The sequence below is a fragment of the Chrysochloris asiatica genome, unplaced genomic scaffold (assembly GCF_000296735.1).
Source record: "Chrysochloris asiatica unplaced genomic scaffold, ChrAsi1.0 scaffold00221, whole genome shotgun sequence".
NCBI classification, from domain to species: Eukaryota; Metazoa; Chordata; class Mammalia; order Afrosoricida; family Chrysochloridae; genus Chrysochloris; species Chrysochloris asiatica.
In genome coordinates this window covers 3,849,408-3,861,685 of record NW_006408739.1, presented here as the reverse complement: position 1 = coordinate 3,861,685, position 12,278 = coordinate 3,849,408, and the positions used below count along the sequence as shown (strand labels likewise).

The 12,278-nt window shown below is 42.6% G+C and overlaps 1 pseudogene; it reads left to right on the top strand.

Moving 5' to 3' along the window:
- The first annotated feature begins 805 nt into the window (after window positions 1-805).
- LOC102816947 lies at window positions 806-1,349 on the top strand (annotated as a pseudogene).
- The last annotated feature ends 10,929 nt before the right edge of the window (window positions 1,350-12,278 follow it).

The following is a 12,278-nucleotide window of genomic DNA, read 5'->3' as shown; positions in this document are numbered from 1 at the left end:
AGAATATTTTGAGACCAGTGCCAGACCCAGTCGCCGTCCCAAACTGACAGAAGTAGAAAGACTATACCCAGTACCGGTTACTGGCCTAGCCTTTGTCTCTTAGCATCCCTCAGCCTCAGAAGCTAAGGCCGAGATACAGCTGGGGCCTGTGGAAGATGACTACAAGATTCAGGGAGGTGGTCCCTGAAGTGCAGCCCATCCATCAATGTCTCAATTTAAATATCCATCAATGTGGGACTTGCTAAATGAATAATGGGACAGCTGCAAATTATTCTCATATCTGTATATTCTGATATGGAAAGATCACCAAAAAAAGGAGCATAAAAGAAAACGATAAAGGCTCAGAAGAGGCAGTGTAATGTGCTACCATGTCCATAAAAGAAGAAAAAGGATGCTTATCTTTATATTTGCTTACATAGATGCACATTTTTTCTAAAGCATCTGTAAGAAATGAGTACTATTGTTTGCCTGTGGGAAAAGGAAGTGGGTGACTGGGGTCTGAGGTAGGAGGGAGAATTTTCATTCTCATACTTTAAAATTTGAATGTTATTATTACTTATTACAAATTTAAAGTGAAATAAAAGGTTATTTGGTTTTGCTTTAGAAGGAATCTTTATTGTTTGCATTTGGTCCACGGCTTTGGAGAAGAGAGACTCCAGGGTGGTGGTGATGCTGCCTCGGTGGCTGAAGGGTGAGGTTCAGGCAGAATGACTGAGGAGGCAGGGGAAGGCTAGGGGCTACTCACAGGTTGTCTGGCTCTACAGCCTTGACAAGAGACAGATATTCAGCCTAGTTTCTAAGGATCATGTCTGCGAGTCAGGATCCCCAATCCAGAGACAATGGCCAGGATGGGATGGAGCCTGAAAGCATCATCGAGAGTAACTGGAATGAAATTGTTGACAGCTTTGATGACATGAACCTCTCAGAGTTCCTGCTCCATGGCATCTATGCCTACAGTTTTGAGAAGCTCTCTGCCATCTAGCAGCGAGCTATTCTTCCTTGTATCAAGAGTTATGATGTGATCGCTCAAGCCCAATCTGGGACTGGGAAAATGGCCACTTTTGCCATATCAATTCTGCAGCAGACTGAATTCGATCTAAAGGTCACCCACGCCTTGGTCCTGGCTCCCACTTGAAAATTGGCCTAGCAGATAGAGAAGGTGGTGATGCCATGCCTGCATTGGGGGCACCAATGTGCGAGCTGAAGTACCGAAGCTACAGATGGAGGCACCTTATATTATCATGCGTACCCCAGACCATGTGTTTAATGTGCTGAATCGAAGATACTTGTCTCCCAAATACATCAAGATGTTTGTACTTGATGAAGCTGATGACATGTTAAGGCATTGATGTACAGCAGGTTTCATTAGTCATCAACTACAACCTTCCCACCAACCGGGAAAACTATATACACAGAATCGGTAGTGGTGGGCGTTTTGGCTGTAAGGGTGTGGCTATTAACACAGTGACAGAAGAAGACAAGAGGACTCTTAGAGACATCCAGACCTTCTACAACACCTCCATTGAGGAGATGCCCCTCAATGTTGCTGACCTCATTTGAGAGGGTTTTCTATCCTGCTACCTAGCCCTGACCAGGGTTCGTTCCTGGGGGGTTGAGGAGGAGCAGCAGGAGGGGGGAAGGAAGAGGGAGCCCCGGGATGGACATCTTGGCTTTGTTTATTTTCTTTGAATAAATGCCACTTTTTGAGGCAAAAGAAGGAACCATGAACATTTTAGACACCCTTTTCTTTGGGGTAGGCTCTTGCTCCAGGCACTGTCTCTTCTCCCAAAGAAACACGAATCCATTTATTTCCCTAACCTAGTCACATCCAGCTCCATAGGCTCTCCCCACCCCAGCCAAATTCTTCCGAAGACAATTCAGGGGCTGTGTCATTTGCTGAACCAAATCTGGAGGGAGAACCTTTGAGTGAGGTGGCTGAGGGTATTCCTAGGTGGGGGGAGCAGGGGAGAGAAAATGGTAGCCATTTTTACATTTCTAAAATAGTATTTATTGATTGAGGAAACAAAATACAAAATTCTGGATAAAAAGTCTTGGAAACTGCAAAAAAAAAAAAAAAAGATAGATATTTTCACCTCCTCCTTGAGGAAATGGGTCACCAGTAAGTCACAGAGCACAGAGGTGGAGGTCTGTGTGGGCAGCACCCATTGAATGTAGATCCAGGATGGACTGGCTCAGGTTCTTCTCCAGGGCATCCAGGACTCTTCCCCATTCATCTTGGGACAGCTTCTGCCCATCCGCCCTGGAAGAGAACGCAACCTCCATCCTGGTTTTGCAGTTTCAAGCGACACTTAGCACCTTCGCGCTTCTTCTTCTCCAACTCACGCAAGAAGTGTGCCAAGCCTTCCAAGGCTACATCATCGCTATTGAAATAGCTCAGAGAAAGGTAGGTGTAAGAGGCCCGCAGGTGCAGGTTGACACCTGGCCTTCACTTTAATGGAATAATTCCAAATGACCTGAGAGTTAATGGTTGGTCGAGGATTTAGAACTAACCACACACACACAAAAATGGTGTTTAGCTGGTCTGGGAACAGGGGATGGCCAAGAAGATGACCTTGGAGAAGTGATTGCCTCTAAAGAGGTGGTCTGAGGCTGGAAATGGGGAGTTCCCAGATCTGTTCCATCCAAATACCATTGAAGCAAGAGACAGATCCATGGGACCACCAGGTGCGCTCTGAAAAAAAGTATTTTTAAGTGAATGGGGAAGGGAATGATACTTTCTTGAAAGGCTGCAGTGTACTTTGCATATGTTGTCTACTTTATTTCTTTCAATAACCCTATAAGATATTTTTATTTGTATATAATTTTTTAAACTTACAGAAGTAATGCAGACAATATTTTTGGCACACATGCCAAAATAAATGAGAGAATGAAAGGAAGAAAGAAAATCACCTATGATCCCCACTACCCTCAGAGTTAACTACTGTTACACTTTTGGTATAAAACCTTTCAGTTATAGAGTGGTTCTTTTAATGCTGCAATCACGGTGTTCGTACTCCTGGTGTAGCACCATAGGATCAGCACTGTACTTCAAACCACAAGGTCGGCAACTCAAACTCACCAGCTGCTCCTCAGAAACAGAATCACTAAGAGTCTGAACTGACTTGTTTGCACTTACCAAGTCAAACAGAGCCCTGTGTGGTGCTGTAGGATAAGCACTGGACTGGTGCTTATCAGTGAAAAAGAGAAAGACTCCCAATGAGATGGATTGGCACAATGGCAGTGCAAAGAGCTCAAGCTTAAGGATGGTGAGGTGAGCCCAGGCTCTGGCAGTGTTGCATCCTGTTGTGTGTAAGGTCACTGTGATGACACCTAACAACCACAATAATGATGAATCAAGAACTCCAGATATGGCACTGGACTGCTAATCACAAGGTGGGAGGTTCAAACTCACCAACTACTCCTTGGGAACCCTATACAGGGTCGCTATGAGTTAGAACTGACTCCATGACACTTAACAATAACAATATACAGTGGTGGGTTTGAACTGTTAGTCTTGCTTTTAACAATTCAACATGTAAGCCAGTAACCCAGAAATGCTCCATTAAAAAAAAAAAAAAGCTTTTATTGTGAAAGTGTACATGGCAGATCATCAGTTTTACATTCAACAAATCATATTTTGTTTCATTGCAATGATTACAAACCCCTTGGTTAACTATTTACCTTTATTCCTTTTTCTTTTCTTTTTTGGAAAAAAACAGTACACACACACAGAGAAAAAATATATTTGTTTAACTGTCCAAAGGGCACATTTTGCAAGCTAGCCTCTTGCTCATGGGCACACAGCCTTTCTCATTCCACGGACCTTGCGTTCTCAGTTCCATTTTTTCTTAAAAACCAAATTTTTAATTGCAAATTGAGTGAATGTTTACAAAGCAGAACATAATTTCTCCATTCAACAAATCCTACACTTTGTTTCATCTCAATGACTGCAATCTTCTCTGAAGAACAACAGTTATACTTCCTCCCTGCGGACTTCTTTCTATTCCACTTTCCTTCCCATCCCTTCTGAACTTTGTCTTTAGGTAAATGTTGCCCTTTTTGATTTTGAATGGTTAACCATGCCATGGTAAGCATACCTTACTAGTGTTATTGTTCCTGCTACATACCTATCTGATGCTTGGCTGAAAATTGGGCCATGTGGGTGAGTTCCATTGCAGACCCGAAGGGTGGTGGATGGCCATAGTCTTGTGTTCCTCTAGTCTCTTTCTGACCAGTATTTTTAAAAATAATTTTGAGTTTTGTTCCATATTGTCTCCCATTGTATTGGGGAACTTTCTAATGTAATCCTTTTCAGAGCAGTTGGTAGTAGTAGCCGGGCACAGTTCTTCTAGTCTCAGAGTTGTGGAGACTGATGTTCACATGTTCCACTAGTTCATTGAATGAATTGATGCCAAGCATCTTTAATTTTCATCACTCTTCATTCCTCCACACATGGAGAGGCCAATAGTTGCACCTTAGAGGGCCACACATAAACTTTTGATCCCAGTCACTACTCATCAAAGTAAGATGTAGAACACTGTTTTTGTGGACTATATTATGGCAACTGACCGTGGTATCCCCTGAGACTGCGGTCCTGAGCTCCCAGACCCTAAGGTGTTTGGCAAAATCTAAGACGTTTTCATCATTTTGCCCCTGTATGCTCCACCATATCCACAGGTTTGTTTACAGTAAAGGTAAACACTCATATACAGATATCCTCTGTCAAACCCTTATATATTTGTAGATGTACTTCCACGCTCCTCCCATATGCATTCAGCCTGTGTATCTACTCGTAAAACACTGTTGTTGCAGGGTTGTGTATATAACAGTATTTACTACTATCCCCTTTTAGCCTTATGTTCCTCCCTGTGTCTTCATCAGTCTTCTGCCAGCCTCCCTCTCAGTGTATATTGCCTTTCCCGTCACCTGAGCTGTTTGCGTCCACCCTCTAGCTAGTGAAGTACTCTGCTTTCCATTCCACCCCTGGTAACTATCAGAGAATGTTTCATTTAGCATGAAAACATTTACTTGAGTATATACAATAATAGCTTCCTACAGTATTTGTCCTTTTGTGATTGACTAATTTCACTCAGCATAATGCCCTCCAGGTTCATCCACATTCTGAAGTGTTTTGCAGATTCATCATTATTTTTCAATGTGTTCAATAATCCATTGTGTGTAAGGACCAAAGTTGTTTATCCATTCTTCCACTGATGAGCACTAAGGCTATCTCCATCTTTTTGCCATTGTGAATCGTTCTGTGATGAATTTGGGTGTGCTTATATCTACTCACGCCATGGCTCTTATTTCTTGTGGATATACACCAAGTAGAGTGATTTCTGGGTCTCAAAAGTATTGCCATCAAGTCAGTTCCAACTCAGAGAGACCCTGTATAGGGTTTCCGAGGAGTGATTGGTGAGTTCAAACTGCCAACCTGGTGGTTCAAACCAACCTATGGTCTAGCACATTATCCCACAACACCACACCAGGACTCCAGTTAGAGGATGTTGTTGTTGTGAAATGCTATTGAGTAGGTTCTGATCCATAGTGACCCTGTATAGGGTTTCTGAGGAGCATCTGGTGAGCTTGAACTGCTGACCTTGCAGTTCAAATGGCTTTGCAGTCTGGCACATTAACCCACAGCGCCACACCAGGACTCCACTTAGAGGATACACATGTTAATTTGGGTAATAGGGAAGACAATATACCAAAGGGAGGTTGCAGAGGAAAGATGAAGGTATCTGGAGAAACAGGGAGGAATGCAAGGGTTAAAGTGAATAGAAGTAAACACTGCTAATTGTGGGTTCATGGTGGGAATTGTAGTGACCAGAATTAAATGAAGTGTGTGATTTGTTGAATGTAAAACTAATGAACTGCTGGAGTCCTAGTGTGGCACTGTAGGATAAACACTGGACCGTTAGGTCAGTTTGAACTGCAAGGTCAGTGGTTCAAGTTCATCAGCCGCTCCTTGGAAACCCTAGATGGGTGGCTGTGAATTGTAACCAATATGACATTGCTATTACTAACTTGTTGAAGAAGTCTCACACCCTTGAATTTTATAGTCCTAAAGGAGCTCTGATAGTGTACTGGTTACGAATTGTGCTGTGAACCACAAGGTCAGAAGTTCGAAACCACCAGCTGTTCCGTGGAGAAAGATGAGGCTTTTCTGCTCCCATAAAGATTTACAGCCTCGGAAACCCTGTTCAGGGTTGCTATGAATTGGAACCGACTTCACAGCACACAACAACAACCAGCAATGCAGGAGGGTCCCAGTCTTTCCACATCCTCACAAGCATTGGTTGCTTTCTGATTTTAAGAACTTTGCTGGGTGAGGTGATATCTCACTGTTGTTTTGATTTGCATCCCTGTTGCCCCTTGAAAACCTTATACAGGGTCACTGAGTTGGAACTGACTCCACGGCACTCAACAACAGCAACAATAGCTAATGATTGTGAGCATTTATTCATGTTTGTTGGCTGCCTGAATGTCTTCTTTAGAGTCCTTTGTAGGGCTCCATTTTTGTATACAACTCTAATTATTTGATGTTCTTCATGTATTTTTCAGAAGGACTAAATAACTGCTTGAGTTCATGTTGCTGATAAACAGGAGAGCTGTGATCAGCACTCAGTTTGTCTCTCTCCAGAAGTGGAGTTCTTTCTACCACCCTACATTGTCTGGGTCTTCTCAGTGAGCAGCAGACGTCCATGATTTGGTTGTATGGGGATGTTCTAAGTGTTGTCGTCCTACTCCAGCAGGAAGATGTTTGGACCAAATATGTCAGCTTCCTAGAGGTTGGGAGAGCACTGCTAGATGTCACCACAGATGTGTCAAAGATGAGATTTGGGAAAACCATCTGTGCTGGCTGGCTGTTGTCAATCTAGCACCCTCACTGCCTTTACCTCAAATCTATCTGGAATGACATTCCTGAGTATATCGCTGTCTATGTAGTTCTAGGTTATATTCTGTTGATGAGAAGTACTTATGCAAAATATTAAGGTAGAAGAGAAATCACTTTTCTCTGGTGGCAATTATAGGCAAACACATGAGCAGATGGTAAAGTTGAGACTTACACGGACTTCTGGGAAAGGTCTTCAGTCCTCTACTTGGGGAGTGCAGGCACGGGGGTTAGAAGCTGTGTCCCTGAGATCCCAGCATGCTTTAGTTTTGTAATCTTGAGCGGTGTCTCCCCTGACTTGCACTCCCTACGCTCATGCAATGTTTGGCTAAGCCTCTCGTTCAATGTATTAAATTCTTCCTACTTGGAATACCAAGAGTGGCTTCTGTATCCCGACCACTCGCCACCAAGATTTTAGGTGAGAATCAAATTCTTCTGAAAATCAAGAAGAATCTTTCCCCCCAAAGCTGTATTCAGCCCAATCAAAACAAAAAGATTTACAAATCCAGTGTGCTTCTCTGAATTCTTCATGTGCCGCCGCTCCAGTCACTATTTTAGGATATGCTACATTTTCCCAACAAACATGAACTGAGGGTGATACTGCTGATATGTGAAATGCCAGTAACATTTGCCACTGTCAGACACCTGGGTAGATCTGGGGATCCAAGACATAGGCTTTGTTTGTGGGAGAGGCAGTCAAGGCAGTCAGAACAATCAACTATCAAATCCATGATCAAAATGGAAAGAGCCCACTGAGTGATGTTCCTCCTTGCCTGGTATAAACTGAGTGGGAATGGGCTTCATCTGTCTAGGAGTTCCCTCTGGGAAGCCTCTGCAAGCAGACTTAAGTGCATCCGCCATGGAGCTTCCAATGTGATTTGTACAAGCAAACCCTTAAATGTAAAAAAAAAGATAGCGATTTGATATCTCTGCACAAGACTATGATCTTCTTGAAATAATAAGGTGTGTGTGTGATCACTTTTCCATCTTCTTAGTGAAGTGTCTGTACACAGTTGTTGTTGTTACTGTTAAGTACCATCAAGTTAGTTCTGACTCATAGCGACCCTGTATAGGGTTTCCTAGGAGCAGCTGGTGAGCTTGAACCACTGACCTTGCAATTCAAACCAACCTTGCAATCCAGTGCATTATCCCACAGCACCACAGCAGGACTCCTGTACACAGATAGGTAGCTAGCTAGAGCGCTGCACTGACTCCCGCTCATGGTGGCCTTATTAACAATGGAACAAAGCCTTGTCACTTCCTGTATCCCTTTCACAACCATTGGCCTGGTCAAGTCCATTACAGTGGTCAATGTGTCAACCCACCTTACTCAGGGTCTCTCTTACCCTAGCTGGCCCTCACCTTCACTGAGCATGATGTCTACATCCAGTGACTGGTTCCTCCTGATGATGTGTCCAAACAAGTGAGGTAGACAATGTTCTGTTGGGATTTGTAAGATTTTCATTGGCTACTTTTTGGAAAAATATCACCAGGCCTTTCTTCTTGATCTGGACGCTCCACTGAAACCTGTGCACCATGGGTGACGCTGCTGACATGGGAAATACCAGTGACATAGTTTCCACATCAGAGCAACATACAAGTCAACACAGTACAGCAAACTGACAAATGTGTGGTGACCTGGAATAGGCTCCTGTAATGACTATTTGCTGAGAGAATAAAGGAAGGAATGACTCCTGTTCCCCACAGCTCTGTTTAAACAGCTGAATGCAGTATCACAAGGTCTTTAAATGTCAATGCTGTGTCCTGTATATGTCCTGCATTACAAATTGTGTTGAGAACATTAACTTCCTTAATGTTTGGTCAATGAACCCTTGCTAGAGTCTCGAAGTGCCACATTCTTCTCTTTTGTCAAATGCAAAATTACACTGATACAATTATCACAATTATTTAAGAATCATACCTACTTAAAGATGGAAGGGAACAGAAAAAAATAGAAATAATTTATTAATAGAATAGAGTATAAGTGGACTTGTTTTTAAATTGTGTTTCTGTTATTGTTGCTAAACTGCTTAGTAATAAATACTCTTTAAACATTTCTTGTAACAATAGTGACTTTAGCTGTGCAGGCTCAAGTGTCACTTCCTCATTTGTAACATGAGAGTGGTAGATCAGACTCTTTTCATTTCACGCAATCTGTCAATAAATTATCTTGACTTTATCTTCAAAATATTCCCCCAATACAATCTCTTTCTTTCACTATTCCCACACAGGCCTGGCCCACCACCATCTCTCACCCAACAGATAATCGTATTGATAACAATACCATTGACTACACTAAGGACATTTACTAGGTGCTGCTCTGGTAGCCTAGTGGTTACGAGTCGGGCTGTGAACCTTAAGGTCAGCCATTCGAAACTACCAGCTGCTCCGCAGGAGAAAGATGAGACTTTCTGTTCCCGTAAATATTTACAGCCTCGGAAACCCAAACAGGGTCGCTGTGAGTCAGAACCGACTCCATGGCACATAACCATGTAACTACCACCACCACCATGCTCTAGTGTTTTAATACATTTAATCCTTACAAATGCCCTGTAAAAAAGGTGCCATTATCATCCCCATTCTACAGATGAGGAAGTGGAGACAGCGATATTATGGAGCTTTTCCAAGGTCACGTAGCTAGTAGGTGGCATAGCTGGGATTTGAACCCTGAAAATCTGGTTCCAAGGAGTCTTGGTGACTCAATAGTTAAATGCGTGACTTCTAACTGAAAGACTAGTAGTTTGAACCCACTCAGCATGCTGTGGGAAAAGACCTAGCTATCTGCTCCCGTAAAGATTACGGCCTAGGAAACCTCATAGGATAGTTCTCCTTTGTCACATGGGATTGTTATGAGTTGACTCATAACAAAGAATCAACTCAATGGCATCCAACAACAGTCTGGCTCCAGGGACTCTGCTTTTAATACCTAAATTCTATCTCTCTCTGATGATTGCAGTGCCTTCTAACTGCTCTCTTTGCTTCTATCTCTCTGCCCCCAGGCTATTCTCAAAGCTGCAACCAGAATAATTTTTATGTTTACTACTTAAATCAGGGGTATCAATCCCTGCTCAAAACCTCTCAATGCCTTCCTATTTCATAAGGGCCTGCAACCATCCACACCTCTAGGGCCCCTTCACCTTTTTCCTGCTACTCTTCTTTCCAGTCACACTCACATCCCTGACATTCTTTAAACAGACCAGGGGACTTCCGGTTTGGTGGTGGCCTAGCAGAGTCAGGTAGGACAGGCTCCATGGGTGAGGGGCTGAAAACCCAGAGAAGTTACTCTCGTGGAACAGTACCAGAGTTTTGGATCTAGCATAAGGTTCAGGGCTTCAGTCTCCCACAACTGCCAGTGGAAAAATCATGGTATAAAGGAAAATATTGTGATTTAGGAATCGGTCAAGACATGGGACTCCCCTGCAGCCATCCTGCTCTGGTGGTGGTCAGAGGGGTCGGGGGGGGGCTACAGCCAGACCGGCACAGGGAACTGGTGTGGCTCAGTGACATTTGCAAAAGGATGTGTGGGAGGGTTCTACACGTTTTTCTTCTCTTCCCTGTTGCACCTTTTTTGCCCAGCCTGGATGCCTTCAGGAAGGTGAGCGCACACCGCCCAAAAAAAGTCTAGCATTGAGAACACAGCTTTCCTATAGCACAGAGAGAAAGAGTCCCATCGATCCAGCAAAAAAGTCTTTGCCTGCTGCTTTTGACTTCTGCCTGTGGGTCCCATCCCTAAAGTTAACTTGTGTTGGACCCTTTGCTCCTCTCTATCCAGCAAGAAAAAAAGCAGGCTTGGCCTGACAGACAAACCATATGCACAATCTGTAAAACCCCAACATAAAAGACACAACTATTTTGAGAATTCTGCTGTGCACACATAGATACCTAACTGACCTTCAGAGACAAAAATAGTAGACAATCTTTCTCCCATTAACTTCTCAATATCTATCTGCACACCTCTTTGGTGGTGAATAGGAGAGGGGCCTGAGTGAGTGAACACCCCCACCCACTATTGAAGGCTTCTACAGTGCACACACACTGCCTGTATAGCAAGGTGACTGGCCAGTTGGCCACAGTTTTATTTCTGTTTCAAAGTGGTGGTTTTTGTCTCTGCTTTTATATTGCTTCTGCTTTTGAGCTTTTTATCACACATTTTTCCTGGAGGTGGGAGCTTTTTCTCCTTATGCTACCCAAGAAGAGTCAGCAATAGTGGCTATATAGCCAAGCTACAAGTATACCCCATAAAATTCCACTATTGAAACAAAAGAAAATAACAGCTGCTAAGCACTACATGCAAAAAGGAAAGCCTATCTCCTGATCATATCCACCAGGAGATATCCACACAGTAAGCTTAATAACACAGCAACAAACATCCATTTAAGCATTAAAAACCCATGTAAATACTAGAAATGACCAACAAAATGTAACAAAAGATATCAAAACATGTCCAAAACAGAAAAGAGTAACTGAGACAAAGAAGCTGGAGACAGACAAAGGCTTTGCAGAAGACAAAGAGCAAGTTTTGGATTTGCCTGAGAAGGAATTCAGAAGAATGATATGGAAATAAATTTAAATACTCCAAAAAGGGGTGGAAGAAAACAAGGAAGAAGTCAATAAAGTATGACAAGAGCAATCAAACAAGATCAATACAGCATTGGAAACAATTCAAAACCTGCTAATAGAGGTCCAGATGATTAATAATAAAATATCAGAAATAGACAATACACTGAAAGGGGAAAAGACCAGAATTGAAAAGAAGGAAGCCAGAACCAGAGATCTGGAAGAAAAATCTCTCAATACTGCTAAGATAGAAGAGCAAGCAGAAAAAGGGATTAAAAAATCTGAAGACAGTCTAAGATTCACGCAGGATAACATGAAGAGGAACAACTTAAGGAATATTGGCATTCCAGAACAGAAAGAATCAGAGAAGTCCACAGAGGAGATAGTGCAGGAGTTTCTGGAAGAAAATCTCCCTAACATCTTGAAAGATGAGAAAATAAACATTCAAGAAGCCAAGTGTACCCCAGGAAGTATAGACTCCAAAAGAAAACCACCAAGACATAAAACAATCAAGCTTTCCAAAATCAAAGACAAGGAAAGAATCCTAAAATCAGCCAGGGGAAAGAGAAATGTTACTTAAAATGGCAAGCAAATCAAATTAAGCTCTGACTATTCAGCAGAATATGATGATATGGAACACATAGAAATCAAATTGACTACATCTGTGGAATGATAAGATGGAAAAGCTCCATATCATCAGTGTAAACAAGGCCAGGGGCAGACTGTGGAACAGAGCATCAATTACTCATATGCAAATTCAAACTGAAGCTGAAGAAAATTAAAACAAGTCCACGAGAGCCAAAATATGACCTTGAATTTATCCCAC